Source organism: Physeter macrocephalus, chromosome 17 (genome assembly GCF_002837175.3).
Source record: "Physeter macrocephalus isolate SW-GA chromosome 17, ASM283717v5, whole genome shotgun sequence".
In the NCBI taxonomy this organism is placed as follows: Eukaryota; Metazoa; Chordata; class Mammalia; order Artiodactyla; family Physeteridae; genus Physeter; species Physeter macrocephalus.
The window spans coordinates 50,269,864-50,294,848 of NC_041230.1; positions in this window are offsets into that span (position 1 = coordinate 50,269,864).

Genomic DNA, 24,985 nt, shown 5'->3' on the forward strand with positions numbered 1-24,985 from the left:
GCGCAGGCTCAGCGGCCATGGCTCGTGGGCCCAGCCGCTCCGCGGCATGTGGGATCTTCCCGGACCGGGGCACGAACCCGTGTCTCCTACATCGGCAGGCGGACTCTCAACCACTGCGCCACCAGGGAAGCCCGAGTATTATTGATTATGTTTTTATAGGTCCCTAACTAGACTACAAACACCTAGAGGGCAGGATCTGTGTCTTAACCATCTTAGTATCCCCCAGAGAGATTAATGCAGTGACTTATTTATGGTGGGTGTTCAGTAAGTATACACTGATTGACTGGCTGCTGTGCAGGCCCCAGGAGCTGAAGGGCTTCTGGGAGTGTCTGTGCAGGGACTGACCGAGTGTTTGTCTCTCAGCCTATTCAGTTGTAACAATAGATCAAGGCGAGACTTCAATTATCCTTCACTTTCATTCCCAAACTCTCTTCTCTGTTCATTCTGTTGAAAATGCCTGGTGACAGAGAGCAAGACACTGAGAGAGACAGAATGCTTTCAGAGCCTTAGGAAAGCCGTGTAGCAGGAAGGACATATTTAAAATGAAGTTATTTTCCACCAAGGCTAATATTGTGCTTCAATTCTTCAGGCTCTAGCGAGCTCATCAGCAATGTTTGCCTTTAATTTTACCGTTTGTACTCAGTCATATGTTACTTGCTATGTTTCTGTCTAGCTTCATTTTATCAAAGGGATCTTAGGGCTTTCATTGTCTTTGAAAAGTTGCTTTAAGATGGACGAACATGGATATCTATCACGTTTAACTATCTCCATCACATTCTTAAGTTGTCTGTTAAAGGATAAATGGTTCATATACTCATTAAAAAATGGAACTTTTGGTATTGAATGGAGGAAGGAAATTGCATATTGGGTTGGGGTGTGGGGAACCGACTGCCTGATTTCCCTCTGGGAGGACCCTTGGCCTTTGCCTGAAAGAGCACATGGCCAAGGCCCGGGGAGCCTCTTGCTTGCAGGAGAGGAGAACCTGTGTTCTCTCAGAAAGGATTCCATATAGCTTTGTGAGAGGTTCTCAACTCTGGAGTGAGTGTTAGAATCACCTAGGGATAGACGCTGGCACCCCACCTACTCTGGCCAGTTAAGTAAAAATCTCTTGTTTGGGGCTTGGAAACTGGCATTGATACAGTTTTAAACGCTCTCCAGGTGAGTCTGATGCGCAGCCAGAGGGGAAAGCTGCTGACCTAGCCCAGTGATTCTGAGGCAGTTTTGTCCCTAGCAGACATTTGGCCATATCTGGGATATTTTGACTGACATTTTTGATCCCTGGGGACTGCTACTGGCATCTAGTGAGTTGTGGCCGGGGATGCTGCTAAACATCCTGCGATGCACAGGGCAGTGCCCCACTGTGGCGCGCAATCCAGTGCAAATTGTCAGCAGTGCTGAGGTTGAAAACCCTTCCCTAGAGTGCTAGCGAAGCAAACACACACACACACACACACACACACACACACACAGTTGTTTGAGTGTAGATATTCTTGGACGCTGGCACCCCACCTACTCTGGCCAGTTAAGTAAAAATCTCTTGTTTGGGGCTTGGAAACTGGCATTGATACAGTTTTAAACGCTCTCCAGGTGAGTCTGATGCGCAGCCAGAGGGGAAAGCTGCTGACCTAGCCCAGTGATTCTGAGGCAGTTTTGTCCCTAGCAGACATTTGGCCATATCTGGGATATTTTGACTGACATTTTTGATCCCTGGGGACTGCTACTGGCATCTAGTGAGTTGTGGCCGGGGATGCTGCTAAACATCCTGCGATGCACAGGGCAGTGCCCCACTGTGGCGCGCAATCCAGTGCAAATTGTCAGCAGTGCTGAGGTTGAAAACCCTTCCCTAGAGTGCTAGCGAAGCAAACACACACACACACACACACACACACACACAGTTGTTTGAGCGTAGATATTTTTGCAGTTACATTACCTTCTGTTTGTAAATACATTGCGGTTTCCAAAGCAGTTTTAAAACACTTCACTGGATTTGATCTTCACTCTGACCCTCTGAAGGAAATATCACCATCTTGATTTTACAGATCAGGAAACTGAGGCGGAGGGTAGTGAATGACTTCCCTAAGACCACACCACTTCAATTCCTCAGTTAAGACTCTTTTCACTAGCTGAAATGCCAGATGTGTGCACAGACATCTTCCTTGCCCTGTGCCCTTCTCAAGGCAAACAGTGTAACTCCTATAATCAGTCCTCATTCCCACTGAGTCCAAGTGCAGCCTCAGAATCTTTCTCAACACAGCACTCCAGGCACTCCCAACTGATTGCGGTCGGCATGTGAGACAAAGCTTGTTTGTCGCATAGCCTCTCCAACCTAAGCACGGTGCCTCTCCCTGAATTAAGCTGATCTTGTTGAAAGAGGCACGAAGGAGAGTACTTGAGAGTAGGAGGGTCGTTGAGCGTCTGCAGGTGTTCAGACAATCTGTTTGGAAATCGCAGTGTTAGCAGCATACGCTCCTGCCTCAGCCCATGAGGAAGCGGCAGTCTCCCTAACCCTTATATTTCTTTGTAACTTTATTAGCGGATTTCGCTCTCACCATATGCCGCTAATTGATACACAAAGGAAGTGCACGCAGTTGTGTTCTGCATTTGGTATAAACGAAATATTTCGCCTTCTTCTTGAGCTTGCTAGGATCTCCCTTTCAAGCCTTCAACATGATATAATTTTGAGAACGTGGTGAACTATGATTCATGAAGCGGGCAGGGCAGGAGCCGGTGTGTGCTCAGTTTGCAGAGTGAAGAAGCTAGAGGCGGCAGCCCCTGCCTGCACCCTGGGCACAGTGAATTGTCGCATGCACAATTCAATGCCTAACGCCTGTAGGCGCTCTGCAGTGGGAGGGGTGCAAGCAGAGGAAGAAAAGCAAGCACAATTAGAGACTAATTTCTCCATCTCCCAGGCAGGCAGGTAATGGAGAAGATGCAGGCAGCTCAGTGGATCATTTAGCACCATCCTTGGCAGGCAGAAGTACAAAACAGGGCACTGAGCAGCTGCTCACTGGGGCGTATGCCAGTTTCAAAAGTTGTATGTGTCTCTTCAGAATCAACAGGCCTCTGGCCTGGCTGTGCCACCCACAGGTATCCGTGGACTCAGTCTTCAGCATCAAATATGGAGAGCTCATCTTATAATTCAGGTGAGGAGATGGGTTTGACCTGACTGGTCTCATTTTGTGTCTTTGGCTCTCACCGTGGGGCTGCCTGGCATGTGGGTCCAAAGGCCCTCCAGTATGAGGCCACACAGATGCTCCGCTGTTATGTGCTTCCATCATAGTGGGGAAGAGGAAGGGTCAGGACACCCTCTCCTGTCGGGCACGCAGCCACAATGCAGAGGCAATATTCAGGTGGGTCTTGGTAACAGGACAACTCACAGCCTCCTCACCTTCACCAGGAACGTGGCGACAGACTTTCCATGAGTGGTGCCTGCTGTTGCCCTGGAGTTCTGGTGCCCACCCTGGCTGTCCCTTGGAATCACCTAGGGAGCCAGACTCTCTAGAAGTTTCTCTCTTGCTCTCCTGGGCTAGAATCTCCTAAGGACAGGGACTTTTGTCTGTTTTGTTTATAGCTCCACCCTCAGATTCTCTATCAGTGCCTGACTCTCCATGAATGAAATTTCACCTACTATGTGTCAGACCTTGCTATACCCTTTCAAAGACATCCTGTACTGTCATGGTTCTGTAGTCTATTGTGTATTCATTCTTATTTTTATGGTTGAGAAAATTGAGGCTGAGATAATTAATCTGCAGAATGTTATACAGCTGCTAAGTAGCGGAGCTGAGACTTGAACTAAGTGAAGGTCATAGCAAATCCCAATCTCTTTTGATTCTGGTGCTTCTGCTCTTAAGAGGAATGGATGAGGTAGTGTGAATGAGTTTGTGCACCATCTTCCATAGTGGTAGACCAGTCATTTTTAGCAAACTAAGTGGTTAAGAAAATGCAAAACTCCTCATGATATGGTATTCTTGAAAACAGCATTTCTAAAACTGTTCCAGGAATAAGCATCCTTTGGGTGTTTCATGAAATATCTAAAAAAAAACATTATATATATATATATATATATATATATAAAATAGTTTTTTTTAAAAAAATTAATTTATTTTATTTTTTTATTTTTGGCCACATTGGGTATTCATTGCTACACGTGGGCTTTCTCTAGTTGCAGTGAGCTGGGGCTACTCTTCATTGCGGTGTGTGGGCTTCTCATTGTGGTGGTTTCTCTTGTTGCGGAGCATGGGCTGTAGGCGCACGGGCTTCAGTAGTTGTGGCACGCGGGCTCAGTAGTGGTGGCTCGCGGGCTCTAGAGCGCAGGCTCAGTAGTTGAGGTGCACGGGCTTATTTGCTCCACGGCATGTGGGATCTTCCCAGACCAGGGCTCGAACCCGTGTTCCCTGCATTGGCAGGCAGATTCTTAACCACTGCACCACCAGGGAAGCCCTAAAAAATAGAGTTTAAGCAACAGAGAATGTGGGGATTACCATCTTTTGAGACCCTCTCCCAGGGGATCACAATTTCATATTAGCATAACAAAGGCTCTGAGCAATCCTGCAGTGAAGAGCTCTCTGCTTAATGCAGTATTTATAAAATCTGTGTCTTCAGAACCTCTCTTTTTTTCTCAGCGACAACCTACCAGTAGTTCCCAAGGCACTGGTGGCCCATTTATGACAATATCATGATCTGGAGACAGCCTGGAATGTGCTAGTATGTCAAGCTAATTTAAAAAAAGCTCAGCAAAACGCAAACATGCTCATATTAGCAAGCAGATGCTCCAATGACAAATCTGACCTTGATTGATAAGTGGGAATTGATCCAACACTCTTAAAAACAGGGCTAAAAAAGTCTTAGAGATTGAACTAATACAGAATTTTCACCGAAGACTTGAAGAGTGTTGAGAATCCTAATTCATTTCAAGCTAAGTAATATTAGCCTCCATTTCACAGAACGAATCATTTGTTCCACAATGATTTATTGAGTGCTATTAGGTGCCAGGCTCTGCTGGGCATTGGAAAGACAAGATTAAATGAGATAGGCATGGTATTGATTGTCACAGGGTTCGCAGGTTTGGGTCTTTTCCCTTAGGGGGTTCTGAGGTGTGAGGAAACAGCTGCTTTCCTGTCTCTACTCATATCCAGTTCACATCCCTGCCTTTTATTCAGCCAACCCTGGTCATTTATCCATTCATTTATTCATCCAAAAGATCTTTGTTTTGAGCACCTACTATATATAGCAGGCACAGGTATAGCAGTGAATGGTACAGATCAAAATCCCTCCCCTAGGGAAGCTTTTTCCTATTGGAGCTTATATTCAGATTATTCTATATTTACTTAAAGGGTTGACATCACCTTGAGATCACACCTGGAATCTCCTTAAATGGAAACCCAGAACCATCTCACTTGTTCAGGGTCTTGGATCTCATCTATTGATCCAAACCTTCCTGGTATGACATCCTGTTATGTCCTTGAGACCCATTGATCCCCATTACTTATTCTCTATTTCCTGGCCCTTCAGACTTAACTTTACCTTCCTACTACTCCTGGCTGATTCATTTATACAGTCCTAACACCTTTATGGAAATGTCCTAGGCACTGAGCTCCAGACATTGTACAGGACAGGGTATTAATACTTGTATTAGTCAGGTTTCTCTAGAGAAACCTGTTTCTCTAGACCTGTTTCTCTGTTTCTCTAGAGAAACAGAACCAGTAGGATATACATGGACATCCACAAAGAGATCTATGATGAGGGATTGATTCATGCAATTATGGAGGCTGAGAAGTTCCACAATCTGCCATCTGTAAGCTGGAGCCCCAGGAAAGCCAGTGGTGCCGTTCTGGTCCAAACCCAAAGGCCTGAGAACCAGAAGAGCCAATGTCCAAAGGCAGGAGAAGATGAATGGTCGGGCTGAAGAAGGGAGAATAAATTTGCCTTTCCTCTGATTTTTTCTTCTGGTCTGGCCCTCAGTAGATTGGATGATTCCCCCTGCATTGGTGAGGGCAGATCTTCTTTTCTCAGTCTGTGGATTCAAATGCTAATCTCTTCTGGAAACAGCTTCACAGACACACCCAGAAACAATGTTTTGTCAGCGACTTAGTCTAGTCAAGATGACCTGTAAATTTAACCATCCCAGTTCTCAAGGGACACAGAGTGTGGTGAGGGTGAGAGACACGTGAATGATACGATGAATTTGGTGATGGAAGTGAGCACAGAAGCAGTCTGGGCTTCCCAGAGGAGGCCACACTGTATCTGAACTTGAAGAGTGGGTAGGATGTGATGTGGAATGACAGGGGGTGGCTTGAGAGGGAAGAGGAAGACCTTATAGGTCGAAGGAGCAGGAAGAGCAGACGCTGGAAGAGGAGATAGGAATGGAAAAGGAGGCAGGGCAAGATCATGGCTTCACTCCTCCTTTCAGTCTGTCAGTGATGTGTTGGCTGCTACCTTCTGCTCAGCACTGAGCTGAGCTCAACTTCAGGATGAAAATGGTGACTGTAACAGACTTTGTTTCTCCCAGTCAAATGAAGGAGACAGGAACAAACCTAGACTTTGTGATGAGTGGTGTGAAACACATGAACATTATTTAGTGGAAGAACAGAGCAGCCAACTGGGGGCCTACTTAGGGAAGAGGGGATCTTAGAGCTGAGACCTGAAGGTTGAAAAGGAGCTGACAGGGAGAGCAGCGGAACAGGCAATTCAAATAGAGGGAACACTGAATGGGCACTGAATGCGGAGGGACTGAGGACGCTGTTTAAGGAACTGGGAAAGGGTGGCTGAGTGAGAGTGTGGTGGGCAAAGAGGAGCGGGCAGGCAGGGGCCAGTCGTGCTGTGTGTTTTGGCCTCTGTGAGGCGTGTGGACGTGGTCATGGAGGAGATGGGGTGATGCTGGAGGGATCTAATCATATTTGCAGTTTCAAAAGATAGTAATAATAATAATAATAATAATAGCATGGTAGGTGATATTAAAAGAATACTGATGGTTGTTTGGGTGTGATAATGGTGAGGTGGTTAAACAAAAAGCCCTTATCAGTTAGAGGTTCATACAGAACTATTTGTGGATGAAATGGTGTGGACTTTGCTTTAATATATTCCAGAAAGATAAGTAGGGGAAGAGATAAAACAGGGTCGGAAAAATGATAATTGCCAAAGTTGGATAAAGGTACATAATGGGTCATAAATTCATTCTATGATTTAGGTATTTGAAATTTTCCACAATAAAGTTTTTTTTAAGTTGAAAAATAATCATATGTGGTATGTGCTCAATAAGTGGGAAATTGTTAATAATAGTTGCTTTTTATTGAGCATCTACTTCATGGCAGTTTTTGAATTAATGACTTTATTATTATATACATTAGCTCAGGGGTGTCCATACTTTTTATTTTTTTAATTAAAAACTTTCTTTTAATTTTTAAAAAAATTTTTAAAAATTAAAAATTTTTTAATTTTTTGGCTGCGTTGGGTCTTCGTTGCTGCAAGTGGGCTTTCTCTAGTTGTGGCAAGAGGGGCCTACTCTTCATTGTGGTACGCAGGTTTCTCATTGCGGTGGCTTCTCTTGTTGCGGAGGACAGGCTCTAGGCGCGCGGGCTTCAGTAGTTGTGGTGTGTGGGCTCAGTAGTTGCGGTGCACAGGCTCTAGGGCCCACGGTCATCAGTAGTTGTGGCATGCGGGCTCACTAGTTGTGGCTCACGGGCTCAAGAGTGCAGGCTCAGTAGTTGTGGTACATGGGCTTAGTTGCTCCACAGCATGTGGGATCTTTCCAGACCAGGGATCGAACCCGTGTCCCCTGAATTGGCAGGCCGATTCTTAACCACTGCGCCACCAGGGAAGTCCCTCCATGCTTTTTAAATTGTACACCACACCCACAAAAATGATGTTAAGCACATATCACCAATATAATCACGCTTGATTAGTTGTTTACACAGTGTCAGATGGTGCTTTTTGAGTACCTTATAAAACATACACAAAACGAGAAATTCTAAAAGAATGAAACTAACTTGGAATAAATAATATTTAATGTCTTGCTAATTGTGATAGCCTTGTACTATTATTAGCTAATGTCTCCAAGCACAAGTTAAACGTAGAGAAAAAATTATCACTAATAATAGTTGTTGTAAATCCAGATTATAAACCATTTTATGATCATTTCCTTTGGATGGGTGAGGGGCAATGTTTTGTCAGCTCAGATTATATTATCATTTTCTTTACCTATCATGGTGTAGCCCATGAGGAAAGCTTAACGAAGTAGAAGAAAGGTGAGTTCTATCATTTTTTGGGTGCTCGTTTATACTTACCTTGTTAGCATGTTTTGAAATAGATTCCTAGCAGGATTTTTTAAAAGTAACTTGTCCTTTTTGTGAGTTTGCTTAAAAACTGCTTATTATAATCGTGGTCTCACATCAATTGCCACACAAGGCAATTTGCTCAAAGCAAATGAATGAATGAATATGATCAAAGCAAGTGAATGTGTTAGCAGCTAATCTGCGTTGTAGAAGAAAGAGCTGACACACAGATCGAATATGGGTGTCAAGCGTCTATTCATACAATAATATGAGTAAAGCTTCATTTCCTTTTTTATTTTGAAGTGAATTAAATAAGCTAGAGATCAAAATTCTGATACCTTCTTCTTGCATCCCACCTCAGAGTGTGCACACTGCACTTTGGAGACCTCTGCATTTGTGAAGTTCTCACCACAACCATGTAAGGCAGACATTACTTACCGTCCTACACTTGGCACATGAGGGAACTGAGCCCAGGCAGGTCAAATGATTTGCCTGAGGGACATAGCTGTTTAGAAGCAGAGCAGGATCGTACCTCAGGGATGCCAGACTCAAAGTTCCTTACTTCCTAATAATGGTGCTAGCTGCCAGCCGTAGCATTGACCATGGGCCAGGCAGTGAGTTGGTTCATCATAATCCTGGTGTTACAGAGGACAGAGGGTCAGCAAAGTAACTTCCTACGATCAGGCTGGTCTATCTGACTCTAGAGTCTACTTGTCTGCTTATGAATCCTAGTTCACCATAATACAGCTTGTGCAAATGACTTTCTCCAAGTCTCAGTTTCCTCACCTTAAAATGGGCCAATAGGAACGCCCCCCACATAGAGCTTTTAAAAGATCTGGATGAGACAGTGGATGAAAATGTGACTATTATTTTTAACTTTTTGTTCTGTGTACTCAGGGTGAGGTCATAGAATAGACTTAAATGAAAAAGAGCCGGAGTTACTCTCAAATATCAATATATTGAATGAATGAGTGACTGAATGAATGAGCTGCCCCAGTAGTTCCCACATATTCTCAAACAGACTCTATGGCTGGAGTCTGGTCTTGCATTTTACCTGCAGTGAATCTGCCCAGGGCCCCATGTTCTCTTGGGCAGGGGCATGGTGATTTCACTTGCCTTGTTTGAATCTCATCCAACCTTACTTGCAGACGCTGGAGCCCAACCTTTCTCCTCCTGTCACCAGCAATAAAAATCAGGCTCATCCATTCTTACTACTGAGTCAGGAAACCCAGAGACAAAAAGGCCAGCATGGACATTGCTTCCAAATTTATGTGACAGGATGACAAATAATGTCTTGCATTCTGAGAGGAGAGACAGGCCTAGAATTTCTGCAAAGGTTTCCCAACTCACAGCATATTTTTTAATGCCATATTTGAGCTCTGCAGCAGAATGGCTGTCTCCAGACACTAGAGCATAGCTGTAAAAAAAAAAAAAAAAAAAAAAGATCTCTTAAAATCCAAGTATGCTGCAAATTAAGGGAGAAAAATTTTCAGGTGGCTCATATGAAGGAAGGGTCATCTGTCCAGAGAACCCAAGGTAACAGCAATGCCCAAAGTGGAACTGTGAGAAGGCTATAATTTACTGAACCTTCACAGCATGTCTCACATCATGGCAAGTGTTTCTATCTGTTATCTCATTGAAATCTTATAATAGCCTTAAGAGGTTGTTATTGATATCACCCAGAATCCCAAAAGGAAACAGATCATCAAATTAAGATAATTTGAAGAGGGTTTATTTGAAAGGGGACTATTTACAAAGATGTGGCAAGGTAACAAAGGAGCCTCAAAAGGAAGCGTGGTACCCTGGGGCCAGTATCAGCAGAGCTGTTACCACCCTTAGGCCAAAGAAATGAGCACAGGCAGGGCTTCCCTGGTGGCGCAGTGGTTGAGAATGCGCCTGCCGATGCAGGGGACACGGGTTTGTGCCCTGGTCCGGGAAGATCCCACATGCCGCGGAGCGGCTGGGCCCGTGAGCCATGGCCTCTGAGCCTGCGCGTCCGGAGCCTGTGCTCCGCAACGGGAGAGGCCACAACAGTGAGAGGGCCCGCGTACCACAAAAAAAAAAAACAAAACCAAAAAACACACACACGAAAAGAAATGAGCACAGGCAGCAGTTGCTAGATCCCAGAAGGAGAAAAGCTTGCTTTGAGTGGAGCGGGGGCCTATGGGGAGGGACACAGCCAACCCAAGGCAACCCCTTTGAGTTAGAGCAAAGGGAATGACTAGCCTGACTTCATACTCCTCTCTCTCCTGATTTCTGCTAGGGCTCCCCATTGGCCAGTGCCAACCAGGAGCCAGAGGAGCAGAGAACCTACTGGTGTAGCCCAGCGTTCCTCAACCTCTGCACTATTGATATTTGGGGTTGGATAATTCTTTGTTGTGAAGAAACCCTCCTGTGCACTGTAGGATGTTTAATAGCAGCCCTGGCCTCTACTCACTAGATGTTAATAGCAACTTCCTCAGCTGTGATACCCCAAAATGTCTCCATATCTCCAAATGTCCCTTGACGGGGCAAAATTGTCCCAGTTGAGAACCACTGGTATAGGTTGGTCTGCCGTATAGGTTGGTTCGGATGTATAGAGAGTGGATCTGGAGAAAAAATCCAAGAGAGAACTTACATTAGTCTTAATTCACTGCCAAGGAAACTGTGGCTCAAGCAAAGTAGTTAACTTTCTGAAACACACAGATTGTGAGTGCAGAAGCCAGTCTGGAAACCTAGGTCTGTTTGATCTCAGTGCCAGAACTTATAATCACAAGTTGTATTGCATATTTACAAATGGGGAATGTATCAGAGGAAGTGAATGGAGATTTGGAAGTGGAGCTCTTGGAAATTCTGGGAGGGTTGGAATGCCGGCATTGTGGGCCCCTTACATTCTGAATCCAGAATGTTTAATAGCCCATGTTGCAGACCTCTCAGCAAAAGGAGACCATCAGACATGTAAGGACTTTGGCATCTTGGAAGTAGTCTTGTCTTTTAAAACTATTATTGCCCATAAGGGAGGAACAAGAAATATGGAGCCTGGGTAGATCAGATGTCTATCCACTGTTAGTCCAGGAGATCATTCCATCTCAGGTTCCATCACTATGGGGTGGACTGTTAGAGGGTGCCCAGCCACATCACTTTTTTTTTCTTTAAAACCGTCTTAACCATTTTTAAGTATAATTCAGTAGTGTTACGTATATTCCAAGAGATGGAAGCAACCCAAATGTTCATTGAGGAATGAATGGATAAACAAAATATGGCATATATAGACAATGGAATATTACTCAGCCTTAAAAGGAAGGAAATCCTGTCACATGCTACAACATGGATGGACCCTGAGGACATTATGCTAAATGAAATAAAGCACTCACGAAAACACCAAATACTGTAATTCAAGCCACATCAGAATAGGTCAACATGAGGAATACTGCCACCAGGGCTAGCCGTTAAAACTCTCCATGCATGAGCCTCCTTGCTTTCTCTCCCTTCAGCTGCTGGTCAAATGTAGCAGATCCAGAGTAGGATGTTCATGACCCAGGGATTGGTAGAAACACTAAATGGAAGAAGCCTGGGTTCCTTGGTCACTGTGTGCAAGGCTGCCTCCCAAACATCCAACTACATGTTAGCTGAATGAGAAAAAACAAAACAAAAACAAACAAACAAACAAAAGTTGTAGTTTCCAAGTAATCCATCTTGGTTTTTGCATCTGTTTGTTTTTCGTCCTAATACATTCCTGTCCTCTGGAGCTTACAGACTAATGGAAGGCATAGACATCTTAGCCACACAAATAATTGTAAAATTGCAGCTGTGGTTAAGTAGTACAAGGAGAGATGCAAGGTGTTATAAAAGTGTAGTGTAATGGGATTCACGTTGGTCAAGGAGGTAAGAGGAAGCAGCTCCAGAGTCCAAGGATCACACCAGTCCCCCCATTCTTGTTATTATCTGTCTCATGGCATGCTCTTTCCTACTCTGCCTTTCCACAGAGTGTTCTCTCTGAACTTCTGTGTCCTCCATTTCCATTCCCCTTTCTGCTGTCAATATAAGATAAAATCTTAGTAATCAAGAAACTCTCACTTGCTAAAATGTGGAATATTGCAAACAAATTTGTTATACTGAGGGTTATAAGTGTGAACTCACAATTTTAAAATAGCATAGTTCTGTCATTGCTAAAAATGGCTCATTAATGGCAGTAACTGATGTACCTTTGCCCAGCACCAAGAGGTTAAGTGACCTTTTCAAGGTTACATAGCTGGTGAGTGGGGTACCCCAAATTTGAAGCCAGGCCATTTGGCTCCACGGTCTGTGCTCTTATCACAAAACATTCCATTTCCCGTAGAACCAAATATTTTTATACTCTTTGATCAAGTATTTGTCTGTATGCAAAATAGAAATCTGTACTTGCTTCTATCAGTGCCATTAAGAAAGAATAAACTAGACAAGTGTACATAAGTCAAATAATTCCAAAAATAACGAAGTATATTGTGTTCAAAGTGTAGACAGGACAGATCATACTGATGGTCATGCATAATGGCCAAGTAGAAGGAGGGTTCAAGTCAGTGTTCCAAAATGATTAATTAGCTCAGAGTCCTTGAGAGGCATGCTAAGTACACAGACCCAGTTGCTCATCTCCTAGGAGATGAAACCTCTAGAAAGCTGTAGAAATTATAATAAAATAGAAACAGAAATTTGTACATTTTAAATAATGCTAACAGACAAGATCAGTAAATTAAAGTGACAGCATTAAGAGACAAAGAGGTGTAATGCTAGCCAAACAAGACATTCAAAGTACACAGTTTGCGAGGCTATCCCCAAGTTGCCAAAAAGTAAGCCCTGTGTGAAAGGGTGGATCTAGAAAGTTCTATCTTGAGGATATAGTGAATGGACTTTACTCAGTCTTATGACCAGGCTTGGATTACTTTAGGTGATCTTTAACCTCAAGTGGCCTGAGAAGTTCTCCTTTTACTTGGGTATAGCATAATAACTACAACCAGGAAATATTGTCAAAATATTACAGTGAAAACCCTAGAAGAAATACAAGCTACATAGGAATAACCCTAGAAAGTAAGAAGTACAAAGACAAATATAAGGAAGCAATGAATGGAATGCTTGGTGTTGCTGTTTTAGAATAAGTTTTAGTACATTTGTAAGCATTAAATGCCTGTATATTTTGCCTGCTCTTGAAGGTATCTGAAATTTTCAAGACTCATACATAGTACATGTAGCAGCTGCTGCTGGTATTTCACCCATGTGCCCTCAGAACCCCATTTCCATGCTCTCCAGCCCAACTCCAGGCAGACTGCACTACATCTTTGTCATTGGGCTGTCCGCAGGCTTCCAGAACCTACCTGCACATGTGCACAGGGTAGACTGGAAGTGCCTTAGAATTAACTACCCCTATCACCATCCTGTGACAGTCCCTACCCAGTGACTGACAGGTATGGGAGTATAGATACCTCAGTTCCCTTGCCCCTTGGCCAGTATAATTTCCAGGTACGACTTTACATCATTTCCCAGAGCTTCCTCATGAAATTGTTTCAGTCACCAGCTATGGTGGCTGGCTTGGTAACATATCCCTTCTGGTCTGACTCTACTTACCTGGACTGATTCTCCAGTTACTACCCCCCGCTTCCATCCCTTACAGCTTCCAATCACATATTGCACACTTGAACCCTGATCAGGGAGTGCTTCTGCAGAAAACCCAACTAGAGACTACGCTTGTAATTGTAGTTTAATTTCTTTACTGGAGGTTCATAAAATTTGTAAGCAACAATTACATGACCAAAAGAGTTGTTTTGAAAAATTTACCTATGATCTAATGGATGATTTTAGTAAATGGAACATCAGAACAAAGCACAGTATTTGTGGTTGTTTGTAACCAGGCACAAACGTCTTTCAGACATTAAACAATATATCAACATCTGATAGTAAAACTCCTAATGCACTTTGTAGAAACAGCTCAAAAATGTTAGGGTTTCATGGAATCCTCTAGAGTGAATTAGCTGTTTCATTTTCTCTGCTTTCACACATTCAATTCATATTTCTGAAACAGCATATACCATGCTGCATTATAATTGATCTGTTTACATAAAATGTATCTCCAAGATTATATTCAGAGTTCCTCAAAGGCGAAGACTAAATCTCATTTGCCTTTGTCATCCCCACACCCTGATATGGCCCTGCCACGTTGTTGGCTGCAATATTTAGTTTCTGAAAAAAACAAATAAGTGAATGAATGAATAAATGAATGAATAAAGGGACATCTTCCTTGTCTAATAGGTTACATTATGTGTCTTTAAGGACTGAGACTATTTTATTTATCATCAAAACCACTCCAGCACTATGCATAGGGCCTAGTAAGCAGGTGGGACTTGTTGCTGAAAACTAAAGAAGTGAGTGAATGAATGAATGAGTGAATGAATAATAAGTGAAGCATATGGCCGACCCCAGATCATTTTTGAGCAATTTTTGCCAAACCCAGTTTTCTCCCTTCATTGTGTTGATAGATAGAATGTAGCTTACTTTCATTATTGATGATGTTTTGTTCATCAAAGAACAATATACTTTTAGGCATGAACTTATATCACATTAATTTGGGCTGGTAGTTTTGGTGTCTCTGCCTAATTTAAAATTTTGACTTTGTCATCCATCATGTTGGACGTTTCTCCTAGCTTTGTATCACTCATAAATGTAGTCAGCCTATTCTCATATCATTGCAGTGGAGACTGTTTGCCAGTTCAGTCCGTGGCACACCTAGGATTATAGCCATTCCACCATCTAGGCCAGGGACTGGCAAACTGCAGCCATGGGCCTGATCCAGCCAGTAGCATTTTTTTGTAAATAGTTTCGTTGGAACGCAGCTACACTTATTTGTTTACATGTTGTTTATGGCTGGCTGTTTTTCTCACGCTACAGTGGCAAAACTGAATAGTTCTGACAGAGACAATATGGCCAGCAAAATTTAAAATATTCACTGTCTGGCTGTTTACAGAAAAAGTTTATTGATCTTTGGTCCAAGTGATAAATCCATCAACAAGTGAACCTACATTTCACTGTCTTATGCATAAAGTCTAAAAGGGGTCTTGTGACATACTCTGTTGAAATCAAGATACATTGTGCTTGGCCTACAGCTTTCCTCTGTTGTCACAGTAACATTATCAAGGAAGGAAATGCACTTATGTAGTACAAATACCTCCTAGTGAACCAACATGATTTCTAGTGATCACCACATTAGGAATTAAAATGTTCACTGAACATACATCTGATCACTGTTTTTGGAATTCTATCCCTGTGCTAGTCTGGGGCTAACCATCCTTTGCTAGAAAAGGCTTGAAAAAGATGGAATATGAATTCCTTTGCCTCTCTTCTAGCCTTCTTCTCTTTACACTGTTCCCACAAATGAAGTCTCTCTGATGTTAGATCAAACTAACAACTGGTTTTATCTCTATAAATTATATTTTCCTCATCAGCAAGATGTTATTTTTCAGAGTTAACATGAGGATCAAATGAGAAAATTAATTGATATAAAAAGCACTATAATTGCCTACATCTATTGACGATTTTTTGCCAGGCACTATGCTGGGTGTTTTTTGCATGCATCATCTCATTTAATATCCATAAAACACAGTGAACATTGTCCCCATTTTGCAGACAAGGCAGAGAGATTAAGGAACTTCATTCATTCATTCAATAAGTACTTATTAAGCACTACAGTGTGCCAGGTACTATTCTAGGCGGTTGGGATCTATTTTTGGACAAAATCAGCAAACACCTTAGCCTTATTGTATGTGGTGGGTTGGGTTGCACAATAAACAATACACTACACATAATAATAATAGACTTGTTTAGTATGATAAAAGATGATAAGTCCTGTGGAAAGGGAAGGGTAGAACAGGGAAAGTGAGATTAAAAGTCTTGGAACTGGGGAGAGGAGGGAGAGGATTTAAATAGGATAGTCAGGGTAACCTCATTGAAAAGGTGATGGTATGAACCAAGACTTGAAGAAAACAGGATGTTAGCTCCATCTGGAAGAAGGGCCTGTCTGAAGTCACTAGGTTAGTCTGAGACACAAGGAAGATTCCAACTCAGCTGCATCAGACTCCAGAAGCCAAACTTATAACAATTAAGGTCAATGAATGTTAGTTCCATTCTTAGTACTCCCCAGGAAATGTGCTGTGCACCCCTGGTCTTTTTTCTTTGGCTGTTGCCTGCATTAATTCTGGGTTTTCCCCTTCCCCAAAGCCTTGCATTCCTCCAGGTCAGTGGGATGTCACATCTCTGTCTCTCTGATCACATGCTCTGCCTTTGTTACTGAGCCTTTCAAGACACGATGCCTTCAGAGAGCCAGTGTCGCCTTGCTGACTTCACCCCTTTTCTTTCTCACTGGAGCTATTTGGGATTTCATCTTTACAATCTTTCTTTAGAATCTTCCATCTATTTTTAAGTCATGTAACTATTTAGCCTACAAAACCCCGTGCCCATGTTTTCTCTGTGTAAAGTGAACAGCTATACTTTTATCTTCTTTGGAGCTGTTGTTGTTGTTTGCTAAGGTATCCACAGTCACTTTCTGTCACTCATAATCACAGAACTCTGATATATCAAGTTAAAAAACAATCTATTTCTAAGAATTCAGGGTTTGTACCTGCCAGTGCTAGTTTTTCTCTTTCTGAATGACTAAGATCCTCAGGAAAACAGAGTTACTTTCCTATGGCCTTCTGCCACCTCACCATTGCTAACTCATCTTTCTTCCTTAACCCAGGCTAAGCCCTTAGTCGCAGGTCACCTCATTGCTTCATCAACACTGAAAGAATGAAACTGTCCCCAATGTAGCAGCTCGCCAGACCCTCTATTTTTAGCCAGATTCCCAGCAGATGTCTGGATAGTACAAGTCTCCCTTAATTACTATAACTTGTCTGGGTGCCATTTTTGAGCTCTGCAAAATAGGAATTGAAAATAGAACCCACCTCATAGGGTTGTTGTGAAAATCAAATGCAAAAAGTGCACACAGAAATAGCACAGCGCCTAGTCTGGGCCAAAGTCTTCGCTTGTCAGCTATTACTGTTGGGGGAGGCCTTTCATTTGTGGTGGAGAGAGAAAGAGCACGGGGGCCAGACAGGCCTGCATGTCAGCCTTGCTCCAGTGCTTACCAGCTTTTTAATTCGCAGCGATACCTCACACTCCTGGGGCATCAGTACCTTGCGCTGTAAAGCTGGAATGATACTATCAATTTCAGTATCAAATGAGATAAAAGGTATAAAAATGCGTAAAATTATATGTAGAAAAATGCTGAAATAATATCTATTTGAGTGTTAAATGTACACAATGTATACAGTAATATGTATAAATATGCTGGAATAATAATATCAATTTAAGTATTGAGTAAGATAAGCTGTATGAAGTAAAAATCCTCTTTAATCAGATCAATTTGAGTATTAAATGAGATGTGTATAAAGTTAATATTAATCAGATCAATAAAATTTTAAATGAGATTAATATGTATAAAGGGCTGAGTATAATGTCAGGCACTTAGTAGGTACTTGAAAAATGATACGTACCAATGTTACCATTTTTGTTAATACCATCAGCATCCTCCTCAGTTTAGGCTGCGTTACTCTCAAGGTCGTACTTTGCTATAAAATCTTCCCCTCGGTGGTACCGAGTGAGTGTTTAATAGTAACAATTCTGATCATACATCATTATCCCTTAGGCATGTATATACCATTTTCAGACTGCCTTTTCTTCCACAGTCTCATGAGTTCTCATTTGAAAGTGGCTCTGAACACAGATTGGCAGTCAAATTGGGATTTAACAGGTTTTATCTCCATCAATATTTTCATACCAGAAGACTAAATATGATCTTTCAGGAATTCCAGAGTTCTCGAAGGGAATAATTTTGCTCCAGAGAACTTGGTCACATAGAAAGAGAAGGGGAGTGAGCATTATATAGCCAGAAGCTACACAGGAAGACAAAAACTTCCTATATGGGAAGACAACACTGGTCATATATAATAGATTGGAGGAGATTATTTGATTCAGAATTAAATGAGAGAAAAATTTTATACAAAGGACACCATGAGAGTATCCTGGAGGCTGAATGTAGCCAGCTAGAGGGGAATAGTTTGCTGAGATAACAGTTATTGATCATCGCTGGGTCATGACTGTGTGCTGATGGTCTTCCATTGTCCCTCCAGGTCTTCTCTGCTTCCTTCTCCTGCCCAGTGCCCTCAGTAGCTCATCTGTATGAACTCTATCAGTGGGGCTCCTTGGTCCTCTGGACTCTGATTGGGTTGGCCAATGGAGAGCCTTAAGAGGGAATAAAGAGGGTGAAAGTGCCTCAGTCTGGTTGTGTCCCTTGACTAACGGTCACATATCTTGTCAGGGTCATGTTCTCTCCATGACTCTCTCCTTCTGGGCCAGGAGTTTATGAAATGGAGTTAGACCCTAAGCTCTCTGAGTACAGAAATGACTTTGCTTACTATTATACACTAACACTATGGCTGGCCCCAAAGAGACGTTCAATTAATATATTTTGATTGAATGAATGCATTGGAGAAGGCTCACTAAATTGCATTCTAAGAAAAACCACCACCTAAACCTGCCTGTGTACTAGCTGTTAAAAGAAGCCACGCTCTCTCTGATCAGTGGTTCTTAGAAATAAATGCTCTTAAAATTCCCATCCACAAGCTGTGACTGCATAGTGTTTTCCACTGGATTGTGCTTGGTGTCCCAGATGTTTGAGTCTTTCATTTTATAGCATTTGCTTTTCTGTGAGATTCCAATTAATTGAATTGGGAAAAGCTGTAAACCCCCATGACAGAGGAACTATCTTTTTGACAAAACCCGCATGCTGTAAAGTCTAAGATTCCTCTGTCTCCTGTTTTCTTAGGTTCATAAGGATGAATAAAACAGTTTGATTTCCTGTTTTAATATATTTGGCTGAGTAGCTAGAAATTTTTATATCATTCATAGATAGGCCAGAGTGTCATTTGGGGAAACCCTCTTAGGTGACGTAGCTTTCTAGAGCATCAAGGGATAGGGCGGGAAATCCCAGGATACCTGCTCTTACATTCAAGGTTATTTTTTCCTGGAAATGGAAAATTCATTTTTTCTCTGTTACTTTCTCTCCTCAAAGCATCACCCAACGTTGTTTTCAGCAACAAGCAGTCAATTCCACAGTGCTTATATATTTTCCTCCACCCCCATACCTCTCAAATGCCAGAGATACTGCCTCAGGTAGGGCCTCCCCTTCCACCTGTAGCCTGTTTCAGTTTCTCCCACAGGCGAAAGTCTTTGCAGTTGCGTTGTGCCCACACATCAGAGATGATCTCTAATGATGGAAATCTTCGTTGCCCACCAGCAAATGATTCAACATCACTCTCATTTTTCCCCAGGACCACTCTTGTTTGCCAGATGCCTTAGGTTTGGTTTCCTGGAGGTCAAGTCTGATCAGGGATTCAGGTACATGTGATTTACTGAGGGATTGCTCTTAAGAAAAGAAACCCAAAAACTGTGAGGGAGTAAGGGCAGCAGAAGAGGGAAGGGAAAAAAGCTGAGCAGGGAAGTGGCCTCTAGTCTTGGCATGACCCATGGAGGCCTCTGGGATATAAAATGTCCCACAAGGTTGTCCTCTGAATCGAGGCAGCAGGATTGGCCTATTGTCCACCTATATTGGCCAGTCATTGACTATGGGATGCCCCTGGAAAATGGTGTACCCTTCTGGATGATGGATTTCTGGTCCTCCAAGGGCTGTTTTCTGGACAAGCGGAGCAGCTGTGAGCAGTTAGCAGCCAAAGCTCATAGCAGCTGGGGGATGGATGCACTTGATGCAGATGCTTTACTCTCAAGGAGGTGGAGTGTAACTTCCCACTCCCTAGGAGTAGAGGCTGCACATAATGATTTCCTTCCAGAGGTTACAGTGTGTGGTGGGGGGGGAGTGAGTGACTTTACAGTGAAGAAGCCTGATAAACATTGCCCAGCCAGGTGATCGAGGTGAAACAACAATGATAGATCATGTTGATAGCATGTACCCTGGGCATGCTGAGATGGAAATGACACTTTCCCTCTGTGATCTTCCTTCCCAAACCCATAACCCCAGTGTAATCATGAGAAAAACATCAGACAAATCCCAGTTGAGGGACGCTCTACAAAACACTGACCATACTCCTCAGGGTCATCAAAAACAAGTAAAGTCTGAAAAGCTGCCACAGCCCAGAAGAGCGTAAGGAGACATGATGACTAAATGTGATGTGGGATCCTGGATGGGATCTTGGAGCAGAAAAAGGAAATTAGCCAAAAAACTGAGAAAATCTGAATAAAGTATGGACTTTACTTAGCAACTATGTACGAATATTGATTCAGTGATTATGACAAATGTATTATACTGGTGGAAGATGTTAATAATAGGTGTTGACCTAAAACAAATAGACTGCTAGATATTTCCCCAAGCAAAAGTTTCTTTCTGGGGGTGGGGCGGGGATCAGCAGAGAATTGCTGTTCAGGGTCTGTAACCATAGGGAGCCACATGCAAGTTCCCACACGGCAAGGGAAAGAGAACCCTTTTCTAGGCAGAAGAAGGAATTCAGGAGGGCTACAGCACCCAAAGGATCCGTGGCTGTTCATTGGTTGAGGCCTTGCCAGGAAAGAAGAGGACTCTTTCTTCTTCCTGTTGGGCTCTGCTATCATCACAGGATGTGAGGGCTTTTCCTTCTGGTCTCTCAACTCTATTTAATTGAGGTTTCTGTTTATTACTTTTTTACATAGTCTAAACTGGATATGAGGTATATGGGAACCGCACATATCAGAAGTATAGTATATTGTACGATCTGAAAATTTTCTGTAAATCAAAAACTACTCTAAAATAAAAGGTTTATATAGGAAAATAAAAAAGAAAGAAAGTGTTCCCTGGGGAAATTGGTATGAGAGGGTAGGGGAGGGAAACAGCCGCTCGAGGTTAGATTTCACCCTCAGCCTGATCTGGAGCAGGAGATCAGGAGGTGAATCACACAGCAGAGTTTGCCCTGCATGGAGTCGAGGTCACTGGACTTTGATACTCCCGCACCAGACATTGGCTGCACACACTCAGGCATTGTAAGCTCTCAGCACTTCTGGCTTTCTCGCTTTGTTTGAGTAAAGTGGCTCCAGAAGTCCATAATGGTCTTCTGAAGGGCATGGGATAAAAGAAAAAAAGCATGTCAAAGTGGGGAGATGGACAAACAGAATCGGTTAAAGGAATCCAAGGAGATTTAGGCAGCACCTTTTCAGCGTCCACTATGCAGAGACAGAGAGAATAGCTGTCTACGGTCACAGTGCTAGCAGGTAGCATAACCAGATGGCCCCAAGATTTCTCCCCAAGTCTACACTGTAGTAGACTATCCTGAAGGCTTTGGAACTCTCAGCAGGCCATGAAATTGGAAATAAATTTCACATTTTCCTGCATCCTCAAGGGGCATGGAGATAGCAGTAGACATCTGCATGATGTCTGGACATCCCTGTTCAGGAGAACTGAGATGTTTCTGCAGAGAAATCTATGAATGACTCACACATCTGAGAGGAAAGGCATTCTTTAAATATTTGTTGAAAAAATGCACCTTTTTGAAAAGCAAAAGATTCAGTGGGTCTTAGCTAATGGTGTCCAACTGGCCGCTGACTCTTTAAGCAGAGAAAGAGCAGAGAACTGGTGGGATTCAGCAGTCATCACCGACAGGAATTACTATTTGCGAAAGGGATTAATGTCTGATAAGCTGTGGCCATAAATGTCTATTTTCCACATTACCCCCAATATCAATGGCCATATCTGTCCCATTGAACAATTGCCAAGTGACAGCTCCAGGAACATGGAGCTGCCAGAGGAATCATTGCTAATGCAGGGTTTATAATCTCCACTTATGTCACATAATCGGCTTAAGACTCCTTCTGAAGGAAAAAAGCAAGATGGTGTTTGGTATGGGAAAACTTTTCTTTAGAAGCAAACTGTAGGTTAACAGAATAGAGATTACCATTCCTAATCATTTGCTGTTTAGAACCTGGACCACAATTATTATAAAAATGCTTCCTCTCTCCTCCAGGGTAAGGCACAAAAATCATTGCTGCTGTTAACGGAGTTTATTGTCTCTGACTCCTCACCTTTCTGAATCCTGCTTCTGCTACTTCTATGTTGTTCTCATTTTGTCAAGAATTCTGAGTGCTCTCTGCTGCTATTTATTAGTCAGCTTAGGCTATACAATGCTGCTGTAACAGTTAACCCTGAAATATCAGAGGCTTAAGACAATGAAGACATTTCTCTCATGTGAAACGCCTTCTCATACATTTCTAGTTAGGTTGTTTGGAATATGTGTCCTCCCTGGGGGGAGGGAAATTGAGGCACACTAAGTCTTAACTGCCTCAGCCTTAGAGCCCTGTGTCACTTCCACTCAGAGCTCTTTGGCCAGATTAGTCACATGGCCCCAACCTAACTGCAAGGGAAGCTGGGAAATGTAGGGGGCACATGGCTCTTTGGTGTGTGTTTTCTGCTAGACCTTTCTTGGTGCCTGAGGTCACACTTTTATTCCTAATCAACTGTGTGTGTGTGTGTTTTTTAAGATATTATTTTTTAAGAGAAATTTTAGGTTTGGAGCGAAATTCAGAGGAATGCATGGAGATTTCCCAAATGTCCTCTGCCCTCACCATGCATAGCATCTCCTGTTATCAATATCTCACACCAGAGTGGTACATTTGTTACAATTGATGAACCTACACTGACATATCATAACCACCCAAAGTTCCTAGTTTAGTGTTCACTCTTGGTGTTATAACTCATATTCTATGGGTTTGGACAATTGTATAACGACATATATCCATCATCATGGCATCATACCAATTATTTTCACTACCCTAAAATCTTCTGTGCTCAGCCTATTCATCCCTCTCCTACACCAACCCCTGGCAACCACTGATCTTTTTACTGTCTCCATACTTTTGCCTTTTCCAGAATGTCACATTGTTGTAATCATACAGTATGTAGCCTTTTCAGATTGACTTCTTCCACTTAGTAATATGGATTTAAGTTTTCTCCATAGCTTTTCATGTCTCTGTTGTGTTTTAAAGACTCTAAGGAAGTGTGAGATAGAGGCTGATAAAATAAGGCCAACTCATAATTTCTGTGGCTATTTAAATTTGTATAAATTAAATTAAACTTAAAAATCAGTTTTTCAGTTACACTAGCCACATTTCTAGTGTTTAACAGCACATGGGTTTAGTGACTATAATATTGGACAGCACAGAATGGAACATTTTCATCATTATAGACTTTCCCAGGGTATTCTAAAATGTTCCAGAATAGTCTAGTATATTCCAGAACAAGTGACTGGTTACTGTGAATCTAACAGGTTTCTAGGGGTTCACCCAGGCCTCTGATTTAGGCCTTCTTTGGTGAAAATCAGTCCAATGTGCTGCAGTAATTTTGAAGCTGTGCTACGCAGAGATCTATTCTGATTTTAGCTGTATGGCAGGCTTCCATGTAAGATTTACCTGAAACAACAGACTTCATGGCTAAGAAAAGTTTGAAAACCACTACAGTCATGTAAAGAGGCTTAAGAGACAGAGATGCCTGAGTTCAAATCCTTGTCTTTCCATTTATGTGCTGTGAGATCACAGACAAGTTAACTGATCCTCAGAGCCACAGATTTACGATCTCTAAAGACTGAGATGAAAATACCCACCTCCTAATGTTGTTAGGAAGGTGACAGGAGTCAGTGTGCAAATAGGCTGTCACAGGACCTGATGCTTTTAAATAAGGGCTCAAGAAATGATACATATCTTCATAGTTATCATTGTAATTATACAACCATCAGTAATTTAAAAGGCAAGTAATTGTGGGTGACATGAAACTAGAGGAAACATGGAATTGGACACAATCAGGATTCAGAAGCGTCTTTAAAACGTTGAAATAATGGGCTTAGTTTACAAGAGGAAATTTAGTAGGGATAAACATAACATTTCACCTTGGAATCCTGGAATGCAAGTATGTACATAAGAATAAAATTGGAGATGACGTGGTCTAATGGTGGCATGTCAGAGAATAGTAACTTCACTTTTGTTCAACCCTATAATAAGGCTATATTCAGAAATGTGTGTGTCCTGCACTTATATGAGTCGGCAAACCATGCATGGGTGAACTTTAGGTCTTGCTGTTTTAGGAGTGGCCAAGATGAACTGGAGTAGTTTGCTTCTTTCAGTAAATATTTATTAAGCATATCTTATGGTCCAGGTACTCAGGCTACAATAGCAAATGCAAAGAGATTGGCCATTGATTTCTGAGAGCTCACAGTCTAGGGGAGGAGAGAGATATTAAGTAACCACCCAAAATAAACGTAAAATTAAAACCGTGATATGTGCCAGGAAGGAGAAGTCCATGATATCCCAGGAAACTTTATTGGGAGAACTTCTATTCAGGGAGACCAGGTAAAATTTCCCTGGGAATAGAAGATAAAGCTAAGACCTGGGAAAAATAAAGGTGAATTGGGAAAAGGAGAGGAGTGGTCCAGGAGAAAGGATCACAGTCGAAAAGTCTGGGATGAGGAAGGAGAAGTCCATGATATTCAAGGAAACTTTATTGGGAGAACTTCTCTTCAGGGAGACCAGGTAAATTTTCCCTGGGAATAGAAGATAAAGCTAAGACCCGGGAAAAATAAAGGTGAATTGGGAGAAGGAGAGGAGTGGTCCAGGAGAAAGGATCACAGTCGAAAAGTCTGGGATGAGAG